This window comes from Lygodium microphyllum, chromosome 30 (genome assembly GCF_053477565.2).
Source record: "Lygodium microphyllum isolate KBCC chromosome 30, Lygodium_microphyllum_v1.1.10, whole genome shotgun sequence".
Classification (NCBI taxonomy): Eukaryota; Viridiplantae; Streptophyta; class Polypodiopsida; order Schizaeales; family Lygodiaceae; genus Lygodium; species Lygodium microphyllum.
Window position 1 is genome coordinate 72,596,252 of NC_141164.1, and position 26,150 is coordinate 72,622,401.

The following is a 26,150-nucleotide window of genomic DNA, read 5'->3' on the forward strand; positions in this document are numbered from 1 at the left end:
TCTCTCAACCCCGACAAATGTGTCTTTGGCGTCTCCTCAAGAGTTTTTTTGGGCCATATTGTCTTTGCACAAGGGATTGCAACAGGCCCGGTGAAGATTGAAAAGATTGCCGCCTTAATAGCACCAACAAACCTCAAGCAATTGAGAGGATTTATTATGCAAGCCAAAAGGTCACTGATAGGGAACGAAACTACACAGCGACAGCGCTTGAGTGCTTGGCAATGGTGTTTGCACTAGAGAAGTTTCGACACTATTTATTGTCAACGCATTTCAAGTTCTACGTGGATCATGAAGCCTTGTCCTTCCTGATGAAAAAAGAATATGTTAAAGGACGACTGATGAGATGGTTGCTCCTATTCCAGGAGTTCGATTTTGAAGTGGTCACTAAGCCTGGCCATTCCCATGTCCTAGCCGATCATCTATCACAGATCCCTCAAACAGAAGAAGAGGAACATGACGATCTAGACCTTCCTGATGCTTCCTTGTTTTTAGTTGAAATAGTTACTCCCTGGTATGCAGGCATAGCCAACCTCTTGGAAACTCAACAGTATCCTCCTGGCATCTCAAGCCATGAGAAGAAGAAGCTTCTGTTATAATCAACCCCCTACATTTTGCTAGGCAGTGCATTGTACAAGAGAGGCAAAGATGAAGTGCTGCGAAGATGTGTTGCAGGGGATGAAATCGGCATAGTATTGAAAGCATGCCATGACGAACCATGTGGTGGACACTTCGCAGGAGAAGCGACAACCAGGAAGGCTCTATTAGTAGGATACTTGTGGTCGACCCTCCACAAGGATGCAAATGATTACTGTAAGAGATGTGATGCTTGTCAATGAATGGGGAAACCCACCCAAACAAGTGCCATGCCACTGCAACCCATTCTTCCCCTAAAGCCGTTGGAGAAGTGGGGGATTGATTTCCTGGGTCCTATTGATCCACCTACTAGATGGAAGCAGAACAGATACATCCTAGTGTGTACGGACTATGTCACAAAGTGATGTGAAGCTAAAGCCCTGAAGCAGGACGATGGTAATAGCGTAGCCCTATTCATGTACGAGAATATTATCAACCATTTTGACAGTCCTCTCGAGCTGGTAAGTGACAAAGGTACTCATTTCCTTAACAAAATTATGGAGGAGCTGACAGAATTGTATAAGATCCACCATTGCAAATCCACTCCTTATTATCCCAGATCCACTGGCCAAGTTGAAGTTACCAATCGCATCCTTTTCTCGATTTTGACAAGAATGATTGCCGCACATCGTCATGACTGGGATGATCAACTTACAGAGGCCCTCTGGGTATATGGAATCTCTCATAAGGCAGCTACAGGACAGACCCCTTTCGAGTTAGTTTATGGTACAGAAGCCGTCTTCCCTATTGAACGGGAATTGCCCTCTTTGCGAGTGGCAGTTCAAGAATGCTTGGGAGATGATGAGTCATTACAATGTCATCTCTTGCACTTGGAATGCTTGGATGAGATACGACGGATGGCCCTACAGTGCATGGAAACTACTCAAGTGCGACGCAAGGCCTATCATGACAGTTTCATCAAGCACAAGGAGTTCAAAGAAGATGATCTTGTCCTAGCCTATGACTCGCGATTTAGCAAGTTTCCTGGCAAGCTTCAACAACGGTGGATGGGTCCGTACAAGGTACTTGTTGTCAATCCTAACGGCTCTATTCAGGTGCAGACCGTTGATGCCTCTGATGATCCTTTCCTGATCAATGGCTATCGTCTGAAAAAGTACTTTCCTCCCTAGGGATCTTGACAATTATAGTCGACCTACCCTCTCCCTTTTGGGCGTCACACTATCCTTCGCGTCGTGCTTCTGATAGCCCTTATGATTCTCCTCATGAGGCGGTCTCGTTTTGCTAACCCCTCGTAGAAACATCTCAACCCAACCTTATTCTCTTCTCGTCTGATCCAACAATGCTGGCGAGATTGGTCCTGACACATAGTATTTCTACCATTCTCTTTCTTTTTAAAAAAAAAACAACAGCAACAAAGGAAAAAAAAAGAAAATAGAGGAAGAAAAAACAAACAAAGCTGTTATGGAAGAAAAGGAAGAAATTCCCTGTCATAACAAGCCTCGTTCCAAGAAAAGGTGGAAACACCCTTAGGCGGGAGGCTGAGTATGGAAAAGGTGGTAATACCCCATAGTTCAAGATAGTTGACTCACCAGCAAAACCTTTTTAGCAAGAAATTCGAAGCCACCTCCCTTGGTGCACTATCTCTGCAATATCAATCTGTCTGCCTTTCTTAATAGATGACTCTTCTTACAAGTCATTGAAGTATGAGATTCGTTGGCCACCTCTTTAGGTACGCCTCTTCTTCAAGATCCTGATGACAACCACAGCCGACATGATCTTCATCACCAACCCCTTGAGTGATGCGAGCTTTCATCCTAACAGGATGGGGATATGAGTATGGGCTGCCCTCTATATCTATCAGCGAGAGTGAGATAGAGGGTGGGATGAGTGACGAGTTTTTCCCTTCAAATCAAATGAGAGATGAGATGTGTGAACAGAGTGTTGCATGCACGGGATGGGTCTCTCAATGCACAATGCATGATTTGTTTATGTGCACTGCACCATAAGGCTCCCTAGCCTTCATTCTTGCACTATATGCCAGCACAGGGCGGGATGCACAGTTGCACCAATCAAATGCACACACGGCATATAACCTCTGCACAAGTGACATTGAGGGTTACATCAATGGGTTTCAAGAATGGGCTGCCCAGTGTATCTATCAACAGAGCGTGAGACAGAGGGTGGGCTGAGTGTGACTAGTGTTCCTTCAATCAATTCTCAAGAGGTGAGGATTGAGGGACGTTACGACAATTGGAGTCAGGTACATTCTCATTCCCTCTGCACCCACGGACTGGGTCTCTTCCATTAGCACAGGACACGTCACTCTGTTCTGTACACTGCACTGCAAGGCTTCCTGGTCTTTCTTCTTGCACCTATGCTAGAGGGGTTGGACGCACTGATACACCATCAATTGTGCACCTTGGCATACTCTCTCCCCACCATCCCCTTGTTGATTCCTCAACTAGGTGTGAGCTATGGGTTTTCATCATCATTTCCTCGAGTGATGTTAGTCATGGGGCCAGTGACTGCTCTTTCATTCCATTTGAGTGATCGTGAGTTGAGTGCAATATCCCTCGTCATCAACAACTTTCCTGCGATTCCTTCAACTAGCTACCTCCCTGGGTGTTGCGGCGAGGTACGTGCCACAAAGGACGTGTGCTGTGAAGACACCTTGGTATCTCCTGTAGTCGACAAAGGACGTGTGCTGTGAAGACACCTTGGTATCTCCTGTAGTCGACAAAGGACGTGTGCTGTGAAGACACCTTGGTATCTCTTGCAGTCAACAATGACACAAGACGCAACCTCAATAGTCGACATTCCTCCTCGATAATATGGGCCAAGTTTTCATAACCCTACACCTTCTGTTTCTCAGTGACGGTCATGTCTTAAGTGTGGGGACGTTTGTGGTTGGTCTGATGTGTGGTACTAGGTCCTTCATGTTCGGTTTACCCTTCCTGCTAAGGTTTTAAGTGTGGGGACGTGTCCTTGCGCGTCTATGTTGCATACCCCCATGCATATACCCTGCTATGATCATGTATCTATGCCATGACTTCATTTTACCCTGATGGGGTCCCTTCCCCACTTCTCTGTTCTATCTCACTCTATCCATGGAGCTGTTCCTTGATCGTTTGCCTTTATTCTTTGTTTTGCAATTTTTTCATACGAACATACCCTATGTTCATTGACAATCACATCCAACATTATAGCCATGTTTTTCCCTTCAAACTACCCATTTTTCCTTTTTACCAACCCCTGTTCTGACAGACAGTTCTAAAGTTATTAATTTTTGAAGTAATTCTCGTAAATTGGACGATTTTCCATGTAAACGCGTCTTTATTGCTTCCAAACTCTGATCTAATGTGCCAGCCCTGCCCTACCCATTCCCCCTAACATTTTTCCTTCTTACTCCGTGTCATTTCAATGCACGATTTATCCGTTATTAATTTTTGCAGGTTTTCGAGCCCTTTTCATGTCTATTTTTTATATTTTTTAATGTGAACATGCCCTATTTTCACTAGAATTCCAGTTTAATTTAACACTCGTGTCCCGCCAACCTTTTCCCCACTTTTTTCATTTTTCTTCCCCCTCTTCCGAGACTACTCGATTTTTAGTTATTAATTTTTTCAAGTGTTTCGAGTGTGTTTTTCGTGTTTTTTTCATATGAACCCCTCCTAATTTCCCCCAAACTGAGTTTTGATGCACCAGCCCTATGAATCCCTTTCTTTTGGACATTTTTTCTTTTTATTTTCCTCTATTTCAGTGCACGGTTTTTCCCGTATTAATTTTCGAGTTCGTTTTTGGGTCCCTTTTTGGGATTTTCCCAATGTGAATGCGTCCTATCTTAATCGAAACTGTGTTTTGCCATGATACAGTTGTTGGAAACATTATTCTGCACATTTTTCCTTCTTTCTGCACCTCGTTCTGATGCGCGGATTTTCCGATATTAATATATATGTGTGTTTTCGGGTCTATTTTTGGGGTTTTTCCCATGTGAACACCCTGATTTTGCCCCAAAACTGGTGCTGCATTTTTCCATCATCTTTCCCTTATCTCCCAGCATAGTTTTCCTTTTTAGGGATTTTCGATCTGATGTACGGTTTGGGTTTTATTAATTTTTATTCATTTTTGTCGTGTGGCTGTATTTCTCATGTCGCGCATGAATGCGTCTACTTTTGGTTTTACATGCCTCAGAATGCCCCCGTGGCGTCTCTGGCTTGCGCATCCCCACTCCTGCCTTGTTTGATCCTGCCGATGCAAATTTTTTTACTCCCGCCCCGCACATGCGCACGGGACGGGGGTGCATTTCTTTTTTACACACATCACCGATTTCTTTAATTTAAAATTTAAAAAAACCTATAGAAAAACAAAAACAACAACCACCCACATTCAAATTTATAATTTAAAAAAAAAACAAAACAAAACAAAACAAACACATCAAATTAATTTTTCAAAGAAAAAACAAAAAAACAAAACAAGCAAAAAAGAAAACTAACTCATCCCAACCACACTAACACACATTAATTTAAAAAACAAACAAACAAACAAACAAACTTCGACAACTTTTAAAAAAAAAAAGATAAAGATAAGAGCACGAAAAAAAAGAAAAAAAAAGGAGGGGCAAATGTACCTGATGATTGAACGCGCCCTCCATCTCCTTCCTCCCCCACGCAGACTCTCTCCTTCCTCCCTGCCACGCAACCCTGTTGTCCCCTCCTTCTCAACCTCTCTCCTCTCCCACGCTTCCCTCAGACACCGCCACCCACCTCCCCTCGTCCCTCTCCACGTCCTTCATCTCCTCCCCCGCCAGCGCTCCTCCCCTCGTCCCTCTCCATGTCCTCCATCTCCTCCCCCGCCTGCGATGTCCTCCACCGCCTCCATCTCCACCTCCACTTCCTCACCTACTCCCTCACCTCCTCCATCTCCGCCTCCATCACCAGCCCCTTCTCCTCCATCTCCTCCCCGCCACTCCCTCCCTTCAGGCGTTTGCTCCTCCTCTTTCCCCCTGTGGCCGCCAGAGCCACCTTTCTTCTCCTCCTCTCCTCCTCATCGCCAGCCCCACCAACCACCGTTTTCTGCTCCTCCTCTCCTCCCCGCCGGCGTTCTCCACCTCCTTCCTTCCTCCTCTCCTGGTTAGTTTTACCTAACCTAATTAATTTGCCTAGACTAACCTAATCTAATTAACTTAATAGACTAACCTAATCTAATTAACTTAATAGACTAACCTAACCTAATCAACTTAATAGACTAACCTAACCTACTTCACTTAATCAACTAAACTAACCTATTTGCTTTAATAAACTACACTAACCTAATTGATTTTCCCAACTAAACTAACCTAATTGCTTTAACCAACTAAGCTAACCTAATTAACTTCACATACTCAGTTCCCCTAATTCACTTAGCTTACTCACTTACAGCCCACGTTTCTGCCCCTTCTCCCTTCTCCTCCGTTGTTCCCACGCCGTGGAGCCCCAAGAGGAACACCAAGGAAAAGGGAATTCTCTTGCAAGAAAATCTATCTTGTAACATCAACAAGCTTTTATTTCATTCTTTTGATCATCAAAACAAAGAACATAGCAATTCTTCACGCAGCATTATAGTAGATTTCTCCCACAGATTTGATAGAATCAACCATAATCTTCAACATCTTCATAGAATCCATCAATATAACAAAGAACACAAAGGAATACATCATCTTTGAATGGAAATCAATCACATATTATCCTTCTTCAATGTCTTCATAGTTCTCTCTCTCAATCTCTCACATATAGTTACACTGTTTTGATAGAATTGGCTATCTTTGGCTCTCTCTCTCTCTCTCTCTCTCTCTCTCTCTCTCGCACTCTCTCTCTCTCTCTCTCTCTCTCAATAATACATCATCTCCTCACTACAATACTCTCATAATAACTCTCAATAATCCTTCTTAGGTTGTGGATGCACCTCCCAAGAGATATGTCTGATATGAAGAGTCACCAGAGCCACTACAGTGTCTTTTCACAGCTCACTACTGTCACTGTCACTTAGTCTTCTCTTCAGTCTCTTCACCAGCTCCTTCTTCCACTTGTTTTACCTCTTTTGAACTTAGATTCATCCTTTCCAAATGTTAGAAAACTTTCCCAAAGTCACACATACTTTCTACAGAACACTTACAGAAGGTCTACATAACATTTACAGTATTGCACCAGAACAGCTACAGTACAGTTGCAGTACAAAAACAGAGCAGAGACAGAGGCTCTACAGAAGGTTACATAAGGTCATTAAAACCTCATAACTCATACTCAAACCATTCCAAACTATCCAAAACTATTCAGTAGGCTTTCAAAAGATCTCAATCTTCATCAATTATCAATCCATGCTTCACACTGAAGACAATTAGAACAAAACAAAAGCTATATAGAAGGTATACATAACCAATCAAAAGCTCAACTGAACATCATAGAACCTCATATCTCCACTGAGAATCATCATGAACTTCCAAAACATAATCAATATCATCCAAAACACTATCAAATACTTCCTTTAACAACTATACATCACTCTAAATCCATCGAAAATCAATCATTCAGAACTCAAAAACAACAAAAATCAGTCAAAAATTCAGTATTTTTCCACTCTCAACACGTCGTGCGGCCGCTCTTGGTGTAGGGGTGTGGCTGGTGGGCATTCACGCGTGAGGACGCGCTTTTGGTTTGTCCGTGCAATGGTGAGTTGCACTCAGCCGTTCACACACAGTCATCTTCTACTATTCACATGCAGCTCGGGTACCGCCTTTTAATTTCCAAACCCGATAAATATATAAAAAACACATAAAAATAAACATAAAACACCTAAAAACTCCAAAAATTCATTAAAATTTATTTTAAATCCAAACAAATTGCCAAAAAAATCATAAAATTTTTCAATATTGTTGAAATCATTTGAAATATTTCTCTAAAGTGAAAATTCAAGAAAATAAATTGCAAAAAATTCAACATTTAAAAATTCATTCAAAAATAAATGCAAAATGAGCCCAATTTATTAAAAATTGGTAAAAATTTAGAAATATTTCTAGAAAATTTCCAAAAAAAAATCACAAATCCCCTTGTCCCTTTTATCAATAATTTCTCAGTTGGAAATACTTCCATAAATGGCCAAAATATTATTTGAAGCCAAAACCCTAAATTTAATACTTTACTTCATGAAAAGTCATTTTAAATTCCAAAAATCAGCTGAAAAATCATGGATAAATTAAAACACATTGTTGACACTTGCTGGATTGCTGAAATTCCACCCTTACACTTCACAACATATTCATGTGTCATATATCCTATTTTAATTATTAAAAAAAACAAACAAGAAAAAGAATAAAAGAAAAACAAACAAACACAACCAAACCATATACACAATACAAACACACCTAAAATACAATTTTAAAAAATAATAAATAAAATTAAAAAATATAAATAAAATAAAAATAACACAAAAACACTAAGGTATTTTATTTTTTCCAGTCAGTGGTGTTTATTTTTTTTTACTGGATTCCTTGCATTTGGGGAGTACTTAGTGTGCCTTCAGTCTATTATATACATATCCCTACCAGTGCGCCTTCAATCTATTGTATACATATCCCTACCAGGTATTTATTTTTTGAGCTTTATTCATTTTTATTATTCCTTAACCACAATTAATTGCTAAAATAAACTTTATTCACCCACTTTTTCATGCGCATTCGCGCTAAACACACAGTTTCTAATAATTAAAATGAACCAACCATTCACTTTTCATGCGCTACGTGCGCTTCAAAGGTACCTTAATTTTTATTAAAAATGAACCAACCATCACAAAAAAAGCACGCACTGGCAAAAAAAAGTGCTCCACATCACCATTAATTTCTAATTAATGAATTTTCATTTAGAGACCCTAGTCTAGGAATCGCAGTCCGAGTTTCGTTAAAGCATCGCTTCACCCTAATAAATTGTAATTAAAATTTTAAGAAGGAACCGTCATTTTCTTATTAAGGTTTATAACTTAATAAAATTTCACCCATTTTTAATCATTTCTTAAAATGAACCCTTCATTAAAACCATTTCCCCTCACTGCACTTTTTTTTCCCTTTTTAATAAACATGGTTCATGGGATGGACACGTAGAGTCCTCTTAGCTGAAATTGTTGGTCAAGGTTATGGTTAGGTCCTGATTAGATTTTTATGGTATTATGGTTTGCTTATGTGTTACGATTACGGGTACGCTTTGTAGTTTTTTCTCTTTTTTTTGCTGATACGGGTTTTGGGTGCCTGCTTGTTGCATCGCATGAAATTTTCGGTGGCATAAGTGTAGAGGTCATGCCGAATTTTTTCTAGGATGTGGGTTGTTTGGGGTGATAAATTGGTTAGTTACGTCTATGTGTGTGTCCTTCTTTTGATTGATTTCTTTTTTATAGCTCTTTGGTTGTTTTGCAGGCATTCATTGTGATTGTCTGTGTTTGTGGTGTGTGTGTTTTCCATCTGAATGGTGCCTCACGCTCCTCCTCCTATCCAGTATGTCCCGTTGATCAGTAGGGATTATTCTTCCCTACTGGCTTTTGAGCCTATAGCAAAAGCAGGACTTGCGAATTTCGTGGCTGCTTCATTCCCATTGATTCCAGATGATCCATCCCTGTGTGATGAATTTCTTGCATCATACAGTAAAAAGTCGAGCCTAGTTCATGGTGCTTCTATAGTATTGACACCCTGAGGGTTAGGGAAGGCTTTGTCTCTTCCCTACAAATGAGAACCCTTTCTTACAGCCAGAAAATTATTCTCCAATGATGAGATTTTCAAGCTGTTACACAAGCATACTAAAGAGATTCTAGATGTCAAGAAAGTGATAAACACTTCAGGAGTATCTTTTTCCATGATCACTGATCCTCTTTGGAAGTTAGTCTGCCAGTTCCTCCAAGACAGGTTTATGCCTACCAAAACACCATCTCATTATTTGTCCAAAGAGCTCTTCACAGCTTCCAGGATGGTGTTTAAAGGGGTGGCCATTGATTGGGGTACTTACCTTCTTACAAAACTGGACCAACATTTTGTCAAAGTAACCAGAGGAAATGTCACAAATGTCACCTATGGTTCCTGCCTATATGCTTTCTTAACATACTCAGGCCTTAAGAAGGGTGTGCTACCACCTCCTCCATCTGATCCAGTATCTCCCCTACCACCTTCAGAAGAGTCAAAACCTATTGACATAGAGGATCTTGATTCCCCTCCTCCATTGGTCATTCAGCGGAAGCGCTTGATGTGTGTGGCAGATAAAACTCCCTCAATCACAGTTCCTGTTACTTCTGGCAGTGACCTCCCTGCTTACCTCACATACACCAATTTATTCAAGGTGCATAGAGAGGGTTCTTTGGAAATATCAGTCTCTTCACTGAACAATTTAGTGTTAGGATATGCTATTCCATTCCTTTGTAATGACATCCAGAGTTCGATTGAACTCTTAGTGATAGCCTGTGTTCAACAACTGTATGCTTCTTTTTATGAAGAATTGCTGCAGTCCAAAGACCAGTTGCATAAGGCAACCTCAGAGTTAACCTCTACTAAAGACACACTTACAAATCTGTTTAAGCAGATGGAGCAGCAGACCCAAATGATTGAGACCCAAAGAGAAGAAATATCTTCTTTGAAGATTCGGTTGGCAGAAGCTCAGTCAGAGATCACTAAAGTCTTAGAGGAGAAAGAGAGAATGTCCAAAGAAGCTCAAGAGTTTCAGACTCTTTTAGATGCAAAATTGTCAGCTTTACAAACTGCTCATGATACAGTGGAATCACAAGCTTCCCAGATTAAGCAGTTGCAAGACCAACTGGCACAATCACGGTCCATTCCTCCAAGCCCCAATGTTCCTATTATTCCTTCTATCTCTAAGCAGGACTTGGCAGTTCTCCAGAGACATGCCACATTGTGTCCATTGTTTCAAGATAAAGTGGAAGATTGCAGTCCAGGATGGATTTGCTATGGTCTACATTTGAGCACTTTCAGGAGTATGCTCCTCCGGACCATTCTATCTTTGTCCACTATCAGTTGTAGAAGTTGGCCTTCTATATGAAGCTTTTAATGATGGATCTTCCTCTTCCAAAGGATGGTTGGAGTGGGGCTTGGTCTTCTGATTTGCTGACAAAAGTGGTCCGTATGGTGTTTGAAGATTCTGTGATGACGGATACCATGTTGCTATCTTACATGTATCTATGAGGAGATCTGTTGATTTCAAATGATGTAGATCTAGCCTGGTATGTGGGGGATGTGGTTTTGCAAGCTGTTTTGTATGTCAACTATTTGGAGTTGTGGATAGATAACATGTTCCAGTGTTATTCCTCAAAAGTGGCTACTTGCCCTGACAATTCATGGCACTCAATGATTGATCCTGTGGTCCTGAATCAACGTCAAAATACAGTTTCTACTTATGTGTAGAGCACTAACCAATTGAGGGTGGATCTCCTAGCTTATCTTTCCAAAAACCATCCATTTGATACATCCCTTTTTTATGTCTACCAGAGAAGATCTATCTTAGGTCCCTCTATTCCTAGCCTATTATACTATCAACAAATGGCTCATTGCTATGATACCTATCTTTCCCTTTATAAAACCAACTCATCAACTATCTTACCTCTCCTTTTCCAACCTCAAAGTTTTCCTCGAATTCCTATATTTACCTATTGTTCTTTCATCAAAGATTGAGTTTTTTTCCCTTCTCCACCATGCCCTTCTCCATCTATCCATATACCTTCTACTTTTCCTGTTTATCAATTAACACTTTTCCTAACTGATTCACTTAAATTTTCAGCCACTCCTTTATCTTATTCCTCCTTTTATGATTTTGTCTACCCATCTCTTCATCATCTTTTACTTATTCCACTTCCATCTCCTGCCACTTCTATTTCTCAACCCCCTCAGTTGGTTAGTGATGAGTATGATGGATTTGATCAACAGATTTCCAAAAGAAGAGGATGGAGCTCGACTGATTCTCTCACAGGACCACAGATAAACTGGCCAATAATTCAAAGGGACTGGACAACTAGCATACCGGAATTACCTCCATTTTGTTTACCAATATTCACAATCTCTAGATCCTTCAGTGAGATTGATAGCTCAATTTGCTTAGTATCTAGCATATATGCATAGGCATTCCCATAACGATCAAAAGGCCATTCCAAAGCTTTGTATGAATGTTAATGTGAACATTGATTCCCAACAGTTGGATGTCCTATATTTTCATGCCCTATGTCTCCCTAGTAGATACCTTGTTTTTCTAGAAAGGACGTGCTTCCTACAGTTCTTTCAAAATCCTCCAAAGACATTTGTAGATGAGTCCTTCTCCATGGATCGTTTTCGAAACCACCAAGCCTTCAAAAGGGATCACATTCATTGATGCCTTTGCAATGTATTTTGGATGATTCTCAATTATATATATCTCTTTTTGGAGGTGTCATTCAGATGGTTATGTTAGTGTTTGTGTGTGTGTTGTAATAATTGTATGTGATGAGATCATGGTGGTTGCCTATTCGATTTGCTTTCGAGAGATACATTTTTGGAGAATTGCAGTGATGGGGATGCTGGTTGGATAGTTTGAGATGATGAAGAAGAACCTCTTTTATCCTTTACAAATTTGTTATGACTTTTTAATTGATTATCAGATGAGTTATTGAATAACAAAGTTTTCATTTAGTAGTTTTTTCTAGAGATATAGGTAATAAGTTGGGGTCGTGGTTTGGTAAGAATGTTGAAGATCCTACGGCAGATTAAATTGAGCTCTTTAGTGAACTTATATTCTTATTTTACTTAGGTCGCGAGGACGCTTCCTTTCTAAGTGTGGGGATATATGTTGAGAGTGGAAAAAGATTGAATTTTTGACTGATTTTTGTTGTTTTTTAGGACTGAATGATTGATTTTTGATGGATTTAGAGTGATGTATGGTTGATCATGGAAGTGTTTAAGAGTATTTTGGATGATAATAATTATATTTTGGAATTTTATGATGATTCTCAGTAGAGATATGGAGCTCTGTGATGTTCTGATAGGTTCTGTTGAGGTTCTAATTGGTTCTGTACACCTTCTGTATAGCTTCTGTTTTATTCTAATTTTCTTCTATATGAAGCATGGATTGATGATTGATAAAGATTGAAATCTTTTGGAAGCCTATTGAATAGTTTTTGATAGTTTGGAATGGTTTTAGTATGAGTTATGAGGTTCTGATAACCTTCTGTAACCCTTTGTAAAACTTCTATAGAGCCTCTGTCTCTGCTCTGTCTCTGCTTTGTAACTATTCTATATCTGTTCTGGTAGTGTACTGTACTGTTTTGTAGATCTTCTGTAAGTATTTTGTAGAAAGTATGTGTGACTTTGGGAAAGTTTTCTAACTTTTGGAAAGGATGAATCTAAGTTCAAAAGAGCTAAAACAAATGAAAGAAGTAGCTGTTGAAGACTAAAGAGAAGATTGAAGTGACAGTGACAGTAGTGAGCTATGAAGAGACACTATAGTGGCTCTGGTGCCTCTTCACATCAAACATACCTCTTGGGAGGTCCATCCACGACCTAAGAGGGATTATTGAGAGTCAGTATGAGAGTATTTTAGTGAGGATATGATGTACTATTGAGAGAGTGAGAGAGACAGAGCCAGAGATAGCCAATTCTATCAAAACAATGTAACTGTATATGAGAGATTGAGAGAGAGAACTATGAAGACATTAAAGATGAATACTATGTGCTTGATTTCCATTCAAAGATGGTGTATTCCTTTATTTTCATTGTTCTATTGATGGATTCTATGAAGATGTGGAAGATTATGGTTGATTCTATCAAATCTGTGGGAGATATCTACTATGATATTGCGTGAAGATTTGCTATTTTCTTTGTTTTGATGATCAAAAGAATGAAATAAAAGCTTGTTGATGATAGAAGATATATTTTCTTGTAGTAGAATCCCCTTTTCCTTGGTGTTCCTCTTGGGGCTCCAGTAGATCAGCTAATAAAGCCGTGGACTTATTTTTACCTAACCATACTATCTTGTAAGGGCCATCCCATCTAGGTTCTAGCTTTCCTGGAAATAGCTCCCTATGCGCATTGTAGTATAGAAATAACTGTCCTTTCTTAAAGGTATATTTCTTGGCTTCAAGATCATGTAACTGCCTCATTTGACATTTAACCATCTCCTGGTGAAATAGACTCTACAATTTAAGTTCATTCAAGTGGACTATAGTCATAAACTGCTCAAATAGGGCAACTTCATCACCCAAAGAATGATTGCTTGCGAATCTTATGATCGGAAACTCAATTTCTAAGAGCAAGACACACTCCCCATAAACTAATTTGAATGGGGTGTGGCAAGTGGCTCGCTTAAACGTCGTGTTATACGACCAAATCGCCACATATAATTTTGTATCCCAGTCTCCTTCTTTTCGAAGACTATTTTGGATAGGATACCCACTACTTATTGGTACTTTCAACTTGTCCATTGGCTTGTGGATTATAGGGGGTCATCTTGTTATGATTAATTTTTCATGCTTTATTCAAGCTTTTAATTACCTTTTTCAAAAAATGGGTTCCACGGTCCAATACTATTTCCTTTGTTGGCGGACCGAAACGGTAGATGATCTGCTCAAGTAGGAAACTGGCGGTCTCTTTTGCATTGTCCTGCCTCGTCGCCCATGCTTCTGATCGCTTTGTAAAGTAATCAATTGCTACTATAATGTATCTTTTCTGAGTAGTAGAAAACGGGGTAATAGGTCCCACAAAGTCGATGCCCCACTTCTCAAATGGAAGGGTAGCCATAATCGGCGTAAGTGGACGCTTCCTATTCTCTCTACTGTCATGTCTTTGACATGTATCACATCTCTTGACATAGTCAAATGAATCCCGGAAGATGGAAGACCACCAATATCCAGCTCTTAAAGCCTTTTGTGTCGTCAAACGCCCAACAAAGTGCCCTCCACAAGCAAAGTCGTGGCACTCTTCCACTATAAATGGAACCTTGTCAGGCATCACACATTGGTGATAGATATCATGAACACCACAAAGTGCCCTCCACAAGTAGAGTCATGGCACTCTTCCACTATAAATGGAACCTTGTCAGGCATCACACATCGGTGATAGATATCATGAACACCCTATGGATATAGTGTTCCTGCGATTAAGGAAAATTTCAATGCTTGTTGTTTAATTTTCCTATTCTCCGATTCTGATAAAGTAGCTCTAGTCTCTCCCATAGAAAGATAGTGTGTTATAGCAGCATACCATGAGGGAATAGATGCTGTATCAATCTTGAATAAAGTTTCCATGACACTTCCTTCAGTCGAGACCTCTTTTGGCTCTCCAAATCCACAACACACTCTATAATGCCCTGAAGCATTGGCGGCTTGCTCTTAATCTCGTAATCAAATTTCTACAAAGTGATTAACCACTTTGCTAAAATATCAGGCGGCTCTAACTTATTCAACAACAATCGAAGCCCTTCCGTCTTCGTATAAAAAACCACCTTCTCATAAAGAATGTAGTACCTGAATTTCTTGGTCATAAATACCATCGCAAGCACAACTTCTCCATATAGGTGTAGTTAATTTTCGATATGCTCAACTTTTGACTAGCAAAAGCTATCGGATGGTACCACTTCTCCTCCTAAATTTGGGATAAGCAGCAACCGATACTATACATGGTTGCTGCTGAAAATATATAGAACATTTCGCCCCTTTTAGGTGCTTTTAAAACAGGTGCTTTGGCAAGCTTCTTGTTCACATCATCAAAAGATACTTTGCAAGTAACACTCCATGCAAATTGACAATTAAAGGACAATAGGTTCGTCACTGGCAACATTCTTTCTTGCCAGGGAATTAATAAACCTCTGATAATACTCTACCAATGACAAAAAGCTATGCACTTCCTTTGGAGTACGTGGTGGACTCATGGCGACTATGACCTTGATTTTTTCAGGGTCAATCGCAATCCCTACAGAACTAACCACATGGCCTAACAATAGCGCATAAGGCACTCCAAATACGCACTTCCGTGGGTTGAGAGCTATGAAAAATTGTTTGCAATGCTCGAAACACTTCCGCAAAATAATCGACTGCATTTCTCTTACTGTGCCTACCCCTAGGTCATCAATGAATACTTTCCACTCCTCTAGGGAGATATCACCAAAGATCTTATTGGCTGTTCTTTGCCACGAACCAGGTGCATTACGTAACCCAAATGACATCACATGATCGCAAAGGTACCAAAGACAATGATAAATGTCATTTTCAGCTTGTCTTGCTCAGCAATCGCCATTTGGTTATATCCTACAAAGCAATCCATGAACGAATATATTCCCTACCTGCCAATTGATCCAAAATTTGGTCAATAAACGGCAACGGGTAGTAATCTTTAACAGTATGTTTATTTAGCTCTCTAAAGTCTACACAAATACGAATTTGATTATTCTTCTTCTTTCTAATCATGACCGGCAAACACCATTCATTGTGCTGAACTGGAAAGATCAAACCCTCCTTCCGCAAATTTTAAAGCTCTTCAAATAGCCCGTCTCTTAGTTCAAAAGGCAAACGCCTTACTTTCTAATGTACAGGGCGCATACCTTCCTTTACAAGAGTGGTATGCACATCCAGACTAGGAGGAATACCCCAAAGCTTGTCATAACTCCAAGCAAAGATGTCATGGAACTCTTGAATCAGGGACACATAGTCCTCTCTCTCTTCCAAACTGAGCATGGAACCTAATTTGATTGGCCACAAATCATTAGGCATGCCAAGGTTCAACTCAATAACATCCACATCTCTTATTCAATCTTGAGGCTCTATCAGCTCATTCAACGTTATCTGATAAATAGCCTCTCTAGTGGACCCTTCTTTAGATCCATCGCTCGATGATGTCTCACTACCAGATGGATCATCTACTGTTTCTAGTTTAGTGGAGGATAATGGAGCTCTCTCACTTTGAGGAGACTCAAGGTTGTAGTGGACCCTTCTTTAGATCCGTCGCTCGATGATGTCTCACTACCAGATGGATCATCTACTATTTCTAGTTTAGTGGAGGATAATGGAGCTCTCTCACTCTCAGGAGACTCAAGGTAAGCATCCACTATTACATAATGGGCACCTCGACGTAGAATCACTCGACCAATGGGTATATCGACTTGACAGTCTGTCCGTAGAATCCATGGCCTGCCTATCAAAACTTGATCGCTAGGAGGTCTTACAAACATTATCACCCTAAAGTCCAGATAGCATTCCACGCTCGCAATTGTAACGTGGACCTTAGTGATGTAGCCTTCCGGTTGTCTTAGACTATCATCAGCCATCCTAAGAAGTGTGGAGCCATCTTTTTGGATCTCTAGACCTAACCTCTCCATCAAATCTGAACTCATGATATTGACAGAGGATCGAGTGTCCACGATAGTGTGCTCCACTAATATTCCATCCACATACACTGGAACCCTAGGGCAATGCTTTTTAGCATGATCAAACTAGCCTTCTCCCACTCCAGCTATGCCCAAAGGTTCTACAACATACCCTATACACATGATTTTCTTGAATTCCTTGCGTACTCCTAGAGAAAGTTTAATCAATTGTAGGAGATTTACGTCTGGTTTAACTTCGCAAAGAGAACTTGCTAGGTCAAAGTCGTGGTAGTTAGCCAAAATTCTCTTCTCGTGCCAAACCATTCTCTCCTTTAGTCTTTCAATCGGCTTTGGTGCCTCTTTTTTAGCCTTTACCTTCTTTCTTGGCAATCCTTTATCCTTCTCGGGATCAAATTTACTACCAACAGGTCTTAAAGGGCCACTTTCTATATCAGGATTCAGGACTTGCTTTTCCCTAGCTTCTTGCTTAGGGCTTACCTCGACAGGTTTTACAATTCCTTTGTCACCCTCTTTGATCTTTTGACCTCTTGTTATGGCTCGTAGATTAGAAGTTTCAGCATCATTGACACATATGGCCTCAATAAGGCTGACTCCACTGCCATGAGGTAACCAATATTGTCCACCCTAAGTAGTGTTGCTTTGGCTTAGTATTGTTGCTTTGGTCGACATTGACACTATTAATGTGGATAATATTGGCGTCTTACATTCAAGACATGCAACCAATATTGTCCACCCTTCTCAGGAGCAAACTCTCTACGGAAAGCTGTAAAGAATTGGGCACTGCTAGTTATGGTTCTGGCTTCTAGACCGTGATACCATACTGCCGCTCTTCCTTTTAACGTCATGTTGAAGAACATCATTAGGCATCCTTCGTCTTGGATCCAATGGTTGAACATGAGCATTTGAAACTCCTTAATATGGAGTTCTCCATCTTCTTCTGCTAACCCATGGAAAATGGGCAAAGGTGCTCCTAATGCTGCTAAATCTAGTGTCCCTACTAGAATTGCAATGGGTTGTGCCATGGCTACAAGCAGATTGACAACAGGAGTTTGCATAGGTGCAACTACACCCCCACTTATTGTGGGTCGATAAACTGAAGTAGGGAAGTACTAAGACTTCCACTTGCACTCGAAGAGCTACTCGTAACACTTAGGTTACTAAAACCACTACCGCTTATACGGAACGAGCTACTCCTCTGAGGAGAATAGTGTCTTACAATCTCCAACCATCGTCTATCCCTCTCAGCATGTTCTGATTTTTGTATTTTGGCTAGATGGTCCTTGTCAGAGGATATAAACCAACTATTTCATCCCTAGAAATCCTAGATTCAGAACCACCACTTGTTGGCAGCTCCCAACAAACGCACCATTGATGGGACCTAAAATGGACTGGCACTGGCTATAGCACTAGTCGGACCTCTGACATGCACAAGACAACCCCACGGCCTCACGGTCAGAGCGTCCACAGGACACATTGCCTTGCCATCGTATATAAATTTTGCGTTTGTATCGTGTTTATAGTCAAAACCTTAATCTTCTCAGACTCCTCAGAGGGAGACCCTACACATTTTGATGTAATTCACCACGTAGAACAACATAGGAGACACCCCTCGGCTGATTGCCATGGCCCCAGTGCGACCGCACGTGAAACCCACACAAGAAACATGGCCCGCAGGCACCCAGCACCGCGTTGCATCTTAGAACATGCAGCAAAAGCCAAATCGCAAGACATGTCAAGGCGACACATCATTGTGTGACAGCATGACCCCGTCGTGTCACGTCGCATCACGTCACGAGCCGTTACACCCCATGATATCCCTCCCATGTTGCGGCTGGCTCACAGCACGCGTAACGCATTTTTCTAACTTGCACATGGGTAACTTGGCGCTTGGAGTCGTCAAATTGTGCCATGGAAGAGTTCCGGGCTCACAAGGATCCACACTCAACCATCTTAGAACACGGCACCACGGGGGCAACACGGTTCACAACCCACCTTTCCTCATAAGAAGTCATGGCGACTCAAAATCGGAACAGGGGGTTCGGCTGCCTCACTCAAAATGAGAATCCTGCATGCTAGGAGGCTAAAACGATGGTTGCTCCATGAGGCACGGTCTACATGGAGGATGTGGGGAGATATGGGTTGCCCAAGCCTCACACTCCCTCCACCCTCCTACACCTTGGGGATTGGCCTCTTGATGCATCACTAACACATATAACACATACGAAATAGACTCCACTCTTGGTACCAATATTATATCATTCTAGGAATGTACCATTCCTCACTTACTTGTCCCCTTGGACCCACCGTCTAGACCTAGTGCCTTACTCTCTCCAACGCGAGTCATTTATACTTCAACCAATTGCTATGCATGCTAGGGATAGATACCATGTGTATGATTCATGCAATGGTGTATGATTTATTGTGCACAAATAATTATGGTTTGAAATCAACCTACATGTCATGCAAAAACAACCCTTTTAATGAATTTCCACTAATACGCAATGCTTTGTTGTAGGAACCTAGCACCAAGGCAAACCTCGGGCTGTTAGATCCATTATTTCTAAATAAACCGCATTCAAAATGTTATGCATAAAGAGAACAATTATACTTTGTATTATTTCAGTACTTAATCTATTATATAACATCATCCTCCCCCTCACCATTTAAATTTTGTTGCAATGCACAGGTGTAGAGGGTTTTTATGTCATTTTTTGTATGTAAAAATAATAAATACGCACGTTAACACAAAGGACAAGGTCCAAACTGAGGGTTAACCTCATGTTTCAGCCTCATCAAACATGCACATACAAAGATCTTATTTTTCTTTTTTTTTTCAAATGCAAGAAACCCATTTTTTTTCTTTTTTCTCTATTTTTTCTATTTATTTTTAATCAAAAATTGGTATTTTTGGGTTTTTTTAAATGACTGATTATTAGAACTAAAACTCACTATTTTTCCTTATTTTATCCCATGTCCACTCATTTTTTTCACTCAAAATCAAAGAAACTATCAATTTTCATCATAATTAGTGGTTTTTTTGGGTTTTGAAAATTTATAATTGCTGTAAATCAATACAAGTTCCACATAAAAGTGATTGTAGCCCTAAAAAATAATGCAAGGAACATTCAAATAAAATTTCGGCCCCATAGGCACACCATTTAGACCATGAACGATAAAAAACAAGCAAAATTCTTTGATAAAATAGAGCATACTGCCTTTTTGCATGTTTCGGGTTTTTTAAATATTTAATTGGGACTATGTATCGACCAACCAGCCATGGATTTCAGCATAGATCTTTAGCCTTTAGCCTCCTCAGCCTCTTGGAACAATCCGGTGTCTCCCGGACAAGCATCCATCTCCAGATTCTCTTCTTGATTCTTGCCACATAAAGTGCCTCTATGTAGGAGAGAGAAAGACTTAATTCTGATCTTCACAGCCAGGCATCCATTCCACATGCGATCTGGAGCGATAAGAAGCGAGGATAGGATGTAGATCAGGCATAAGATCAGTTGGGGGGGTTACTTTCAGGCCCCATAGCCCCCCGACCTCTCTATCAAAATGATTAATGGCGTCTTCTTCTCAGTCTCACGGCTTAAAAAAATGCCACCCCCCCCCCACAAATTCTTTTTTTTTTGGCCCCCAAAGGGAGCCCCCAAAAGGCATACCCTTTGGCCTCTCTTAAGTCCTTTTCCACTTGACCTTTTGGGTCTTGGCCTCCCAACACGTCTGGTGTCCAATTGGCCGTCCAAAAAATCTTGGGTGTCCGTCTTGAAGTCTCGCACTGCTGGGCATCTCCCAGGGTCTCATCTGACACTCCAAAAAATTATGAAAATTCACCAACTCTCATTGAGTGGGTCTTTTAAGCACTTTCGAGCATTGCTGCTTAAAATCGTACTGATTGCCACCGTCACCTTCGACGAAGTCTATTTCTCCCCTGAAACTCAGGATTTTTGGCTATTTTTAAGCACTTCTTAGCATCAAAAATCATATGTCAAGAAGCAATGGTGCAAAGATCAAGGTATTTCTGAAGCCACTAACACTCGAGCTCCAACTAAAAGATATTGTATGCGGACAATACCTTCCGCCAACCTACTAGAATTTGAGGATGAATGAATTCTTCAAGCTCTGCAACAGCTGGAAATAACCTTGGAAGCCTACTACTACTTAAAGTTTGTAACCCTACTAAAATACGCACCCCCTATGGATATTGCGCACCAAGTATCCAAGTTTTGCCATGGCCTGAACACTCCTCTAAACCACCGTCTTGAAGCAATGCATCCAATAAATTTTCAAGATGCATTACTTTGAGAGACTCCAATCATCCAAGAACTTAAATCAGACAATTGTAGCAAATATGATTCCTAAGATTAGGACAAGAGATGCCACATGTGCGGAGAGATAGGGCACATCCGTAGGAGATATCCCAACCGCTGATGTTTTCACTGTAATGAGCTAGGGCACATTGAAGTAGACCACCCTTGACTTAAGTCCAAAAGATATGGAGCCTCCAAGGAAACAAAGCTACACAAATGCAATCTTCCAATATGTAGAGGAATCAAATGAAGACGAAGACTTAGAACCCACTACACCTCTTTAGGATGACTAGAAATCCTGGAAATTTATTGACATGAAATATAACTTATATTAGAATAAATTTTACTCTTGTAACTACAGTTAACCCAAGTAATACGAGTTGCATCAATTTTGAGCCTAAGACTTACAAATGATCAAAGATACTTTAGCAAGGAATGATAGTTACAACTTACAATGAATTTGTCCTACGTTATTTCTTCTCAACTAATATAGATTGGGTCTTATCAGAATGTCGAAGCTTGGGAGTATTCTTTAGTATTACAAGCAAAGCCGATTGTCCATGGAGCTCAGTCCTGAACTAAGAAGAGGATGATCTGGGAACAAAGTTTCTAAGATAAAGGACCACTTTCCTAGGGCAATTTGGTCTAAAAAAGAAAATCCCGCCAAGGACAACCAAGAATCTTGTGACCACAAGTGATAAAGCACTGCATTGCTTTTATTGTAAGGAGTTAGGTCATTTAAAAATGATGCTCCGAGTGCCACGACATTGGACATAACTACATCAATTGTCCCAATAGAACTCAAAGAGAACTTGAACTTACAAGGAATGAAATTGTACAAGCTCCAATGAACTAGAATATACCAAATACTTAGGAGAAACCTAGAAGATATTCATGAGATGTAACTATAATAAAATTTTCTCTTGTAATCCAGACTCAGATATATCTAATACAATAAGTGGTTGTTTTAAAAGACCGTATGCTTATGGGTAATCATAGTGCCACAATAAATGCGTGATGGGTCCTATCCCATGAGTTCCAGAATGAAATCCCTAGTTCTTCCGAGATGAGGACATCTTAAGTTCTCTAAGGGGGAGAGGATGTAATATTCCCGCATACGAACTCCCCCTACAATTTTAATAAAATTAGTTTACAAACAATTTTCCCACCCCCCGCGCCACCGCTGAACATGTGGTGAGGGGAAGGGGGATGTCAACGATGCCGAGGCGGAGAGGAAGAGCGTGATGATGACGATGATGGAGGAGGGAGGCCACAGGCCTACTACCTCCCCCCCCCTCTCGACTAGTCTGTCATGCCTTATGACAAGTGGTGGGTGGGGAAAGACCACCACCACTCCACTTCTTCCACAGGTGCCCCCCCTAAAAAAAAACCCCAATACATATAAAACCGCCACCCCCCCTAGGGGATGTGAATGAGGACTTCTTCCCCCTCCCCCATCGCAAGGAAAAAAACAACATGCTGGCAGAGAGAGAGAGAGAAAGAATAAGAAGAGGGAAAGAGAGAGAGAGAGAGAGAGACAGAGAGACAGAGAGACAAAGAGACAGAGAGAGAGAAAGAAGAAGAAGAAGAAGAGAAGAGAGAGAGAGAGAGAGAGAGAGAGAGAGAGAGAGAGAGAGAGAGAGAGAGAGAGAGAGAGAGAGAGAGAGAGAGAGGGAGGGAGGGAGGGAGGGAGGGAGAGACTTTTTCTCTTCCTGTCTTAAAACGGTGGCCACATGCATCTTTCTTCCCATTTACCTGTGAATCTATTCCTCCTACCTCTCACGAGATTGTCCTCCATCTCGTAAGCTGAACTTTTTCCACTCTCAACATATCCCCACACTTAGAAAGGAAGCGTCCTTGTGACCTAAGGAAAAGAAGAATATAAGTTCATTAAAGAGCACAATTTGGATCTTCCGTAGAATCTTCAATAATCTCTCCAAAACACGACCCCAACTTATCACCTGTTTATCTGATAGAAAAAACTACTAAAGGAAAACTTCCGTTATTCAATAACTCAGCTGATTAATCATTTAAAAAGCAGAACAAATTTTTCAAGGATATAAGAGGTTCTCTTCAGCTTTCCACCATAGGCTTTCCATCCACCATCAATCTTTTGAAAAGAGCTCTCGAACAAGTTATTCTCAATCAGCATGAACGCATCACATACAATTATTACAATACACACAAACACTAACACAACCATCTGAATGACACCTCCAAAAAGAGATATATATCATTAAGAATCATCCAAGATACATTGCAAAGGCATCAATGAAGATGATCCCTTTTGAAGGCTTGGTGGTTTCAAAAACGATCCATGGAGAAGGATTCATCTACAAATGTCTTTGGAGGATTTTGAAAGAACTACAACCAGCACATCCTTTCTAGCAAAACAAGGTATCTGCTAGGGAGACATAGGGCATGAAAATAAAGGACATCCAATTGGTGGGAGTTAATGTTCACATTGACATTCATACAAAGTTTTGGAATGGCCTTTTGATCATTATGGGAATGCCTATGCATGTATACCAGATACCAAGCAAAATGAGCTGTCAATCTCACCAAAGGATCTAGAGATTGTGAATGTTGGTGAGCAAAATGAAGGTAGTTCTAGTATGCTTGACTGGCAGTTGTCCAATCTCCTAGAATTATTGGCCAGTTTATCTGAGGTTCTATAAGAGAATCAGTCGAGCTCCATCCTCATCTTCTAGGAATCTGCTGATCAAACCCTTCATATTCACTAAACAACTGAGGGGGTTGAGAGATAGAAGTGGCAGGAGATGGAAGTGGAATAAGTAAAAGTGGATGAAGAGATGGGTAGGAAAAATCATAAAAGGAGGAATAGGTTAAAGAAGGAGTGGCTGAAAATTTTAGGGAATCAGTTTGAAAGGGTGTTAATTGATAAATAGGAAAGGTAGAAGGTACATGGATGGATGGAGAAGGGCATGGTGGAGAAGGGGAAAATACTCTATCTTCAATAAAAGAGCAATAGGTAAATATGGGAATTTGAGGAAAAGATTGAGGTTGGAAAAGAAGGGGTAACATTGCTGTTGAATTGGTTTGATAAAGGGAAAGATAGGTATCATAATGGTGAACCATTTGTTGTTAGTATAGTAGGCTAGGAACAGAGGGACAGATCTTCTCTGATAGGCATAAAAAAAGGTTCAATCAAATGGATTATTTTTGGAAAGGTGAGCTAAGAGATCCACCCTCAGTTGGTTAGTGCTCTGTACATAGGTAGAAGCTGTGTTCTACAGTTGATTCAGGACCACAAAATCAATCATTGAGTGCCAAAAATTATCAGGGCAAGTAGCCACTTTTGAGGAGTAACTCTGGAACATGCCATCTATCCACAATTCCAAATAGTTGACATATAAACAGCTTGTAAAACCACGTCTCCCACATACCAGGCCATGTCTACTTCATCTGGAATCAATAGATCTCCCCGTAGATACATATATGACAGCAACATGGTATCTGTCGTGACATAATCTTCAAACACCATACGGACCACTTCTATCAATAACTCAGGAGACCAAGCCCCACTCTAACCATCCTCTGAAAGAGGAAGATCCATCGTTGAAAGCTTCATGTAAATGGACAAAGAAAGAATGGTCTGGAGGAACATATTCTTGGAAATGCTCAAATGTAGACCATAGCAGATCCATCCTGGATTGCAATCGTTCCACTTTATCTTGGAATAAAGGACACAAGGTAGCCTGTCTCTGGAGAACTACCAAGTCCTGCTGTGAGAGAGAAGGGATCAGGGGAACATTAGGGCTTGGAGGAACAGGCCGTGACTGTGCCAGTTGGTATTGCAACTACTTGATTTGGGAAGTTTATGATTCCACTGTGTCATTAGCAATCTGTAAGGCTGAGAGTTTTACATCTAAAAGAGTTTGAAACTCTTGCGCTTCGGTGGACATCCTCTCCTTCTCCTCTAAGATTTTAGTGACCTCTGATTGAGCTTCTGTACTGAATCTTCAAAGAATATATCTCTTCTTTTTGGGTCTCAATCATGTGGGTTTGTTGCTCCATCTGCTTAAACAGATCTGCTAGTGTGTCTTTAGCAGAGCTAACTCTAATGTTGCCTTATGCAACTGGTCTTTGGGCTGCATCAGTTCTTCATAAAAGGAAGCATACAGTTGTTGAACACAAGCTGTCACGGAAAGTTCAATTGAACTTTGAATGTCTTTATATAGGAATGGAATGGCATCTCCCGACACTAAACTGTTCAATGAAGGGACTGATATGTCCAAGGAACCCTCTCTATCTGCTCTGAACAGGTTGTTACATGTGAGATAAGCAGGGAGATCACTGCCAGATATAGCAAGAATTGTAACTGAAGGAAGAACTAAAGGAGCTTTATCTGCCACTCGCTTCAAGCATTTGCACTGTATGACCAGTGGAGGAGGAGAATCTAGATCCTCTATATCAATAGGTTCTGACTCTTCGGAAGGTGGAGAAGGAGGTACTGGATCAGATGGAGGAGGTGGAGGCACACCCTTCTGTAAACCTGAGTATGTCAAGAAAGCAGACAGTAGGATCCATAGGTGATGTTTGTGACATTGCCCCTGGTTACTTTAACGAAATGTTGATCCATCTTTGTGAGTAGGTAAGTGCTCCAATCAATAGCTACTCCTTTTAACACCATCTTGGAAGCTGTAAAGAGCTCTTTGGACAAGTAATGGGATGGTGTCTTGGCAGGCATAAACCTGTCTTGGAAGAACTGGCAGACCAACTTCCACACAGGATCAATGATGATCATGGAAAAGGAGACTCCTGAAGTGTTGATCACTTTCTTAACATCCAGAATTTCCTTGGTCTGTTTCTATAACAACTTCAAAATCTCATCGTTAGAGAATAGTTGTCGAGCTGTAAC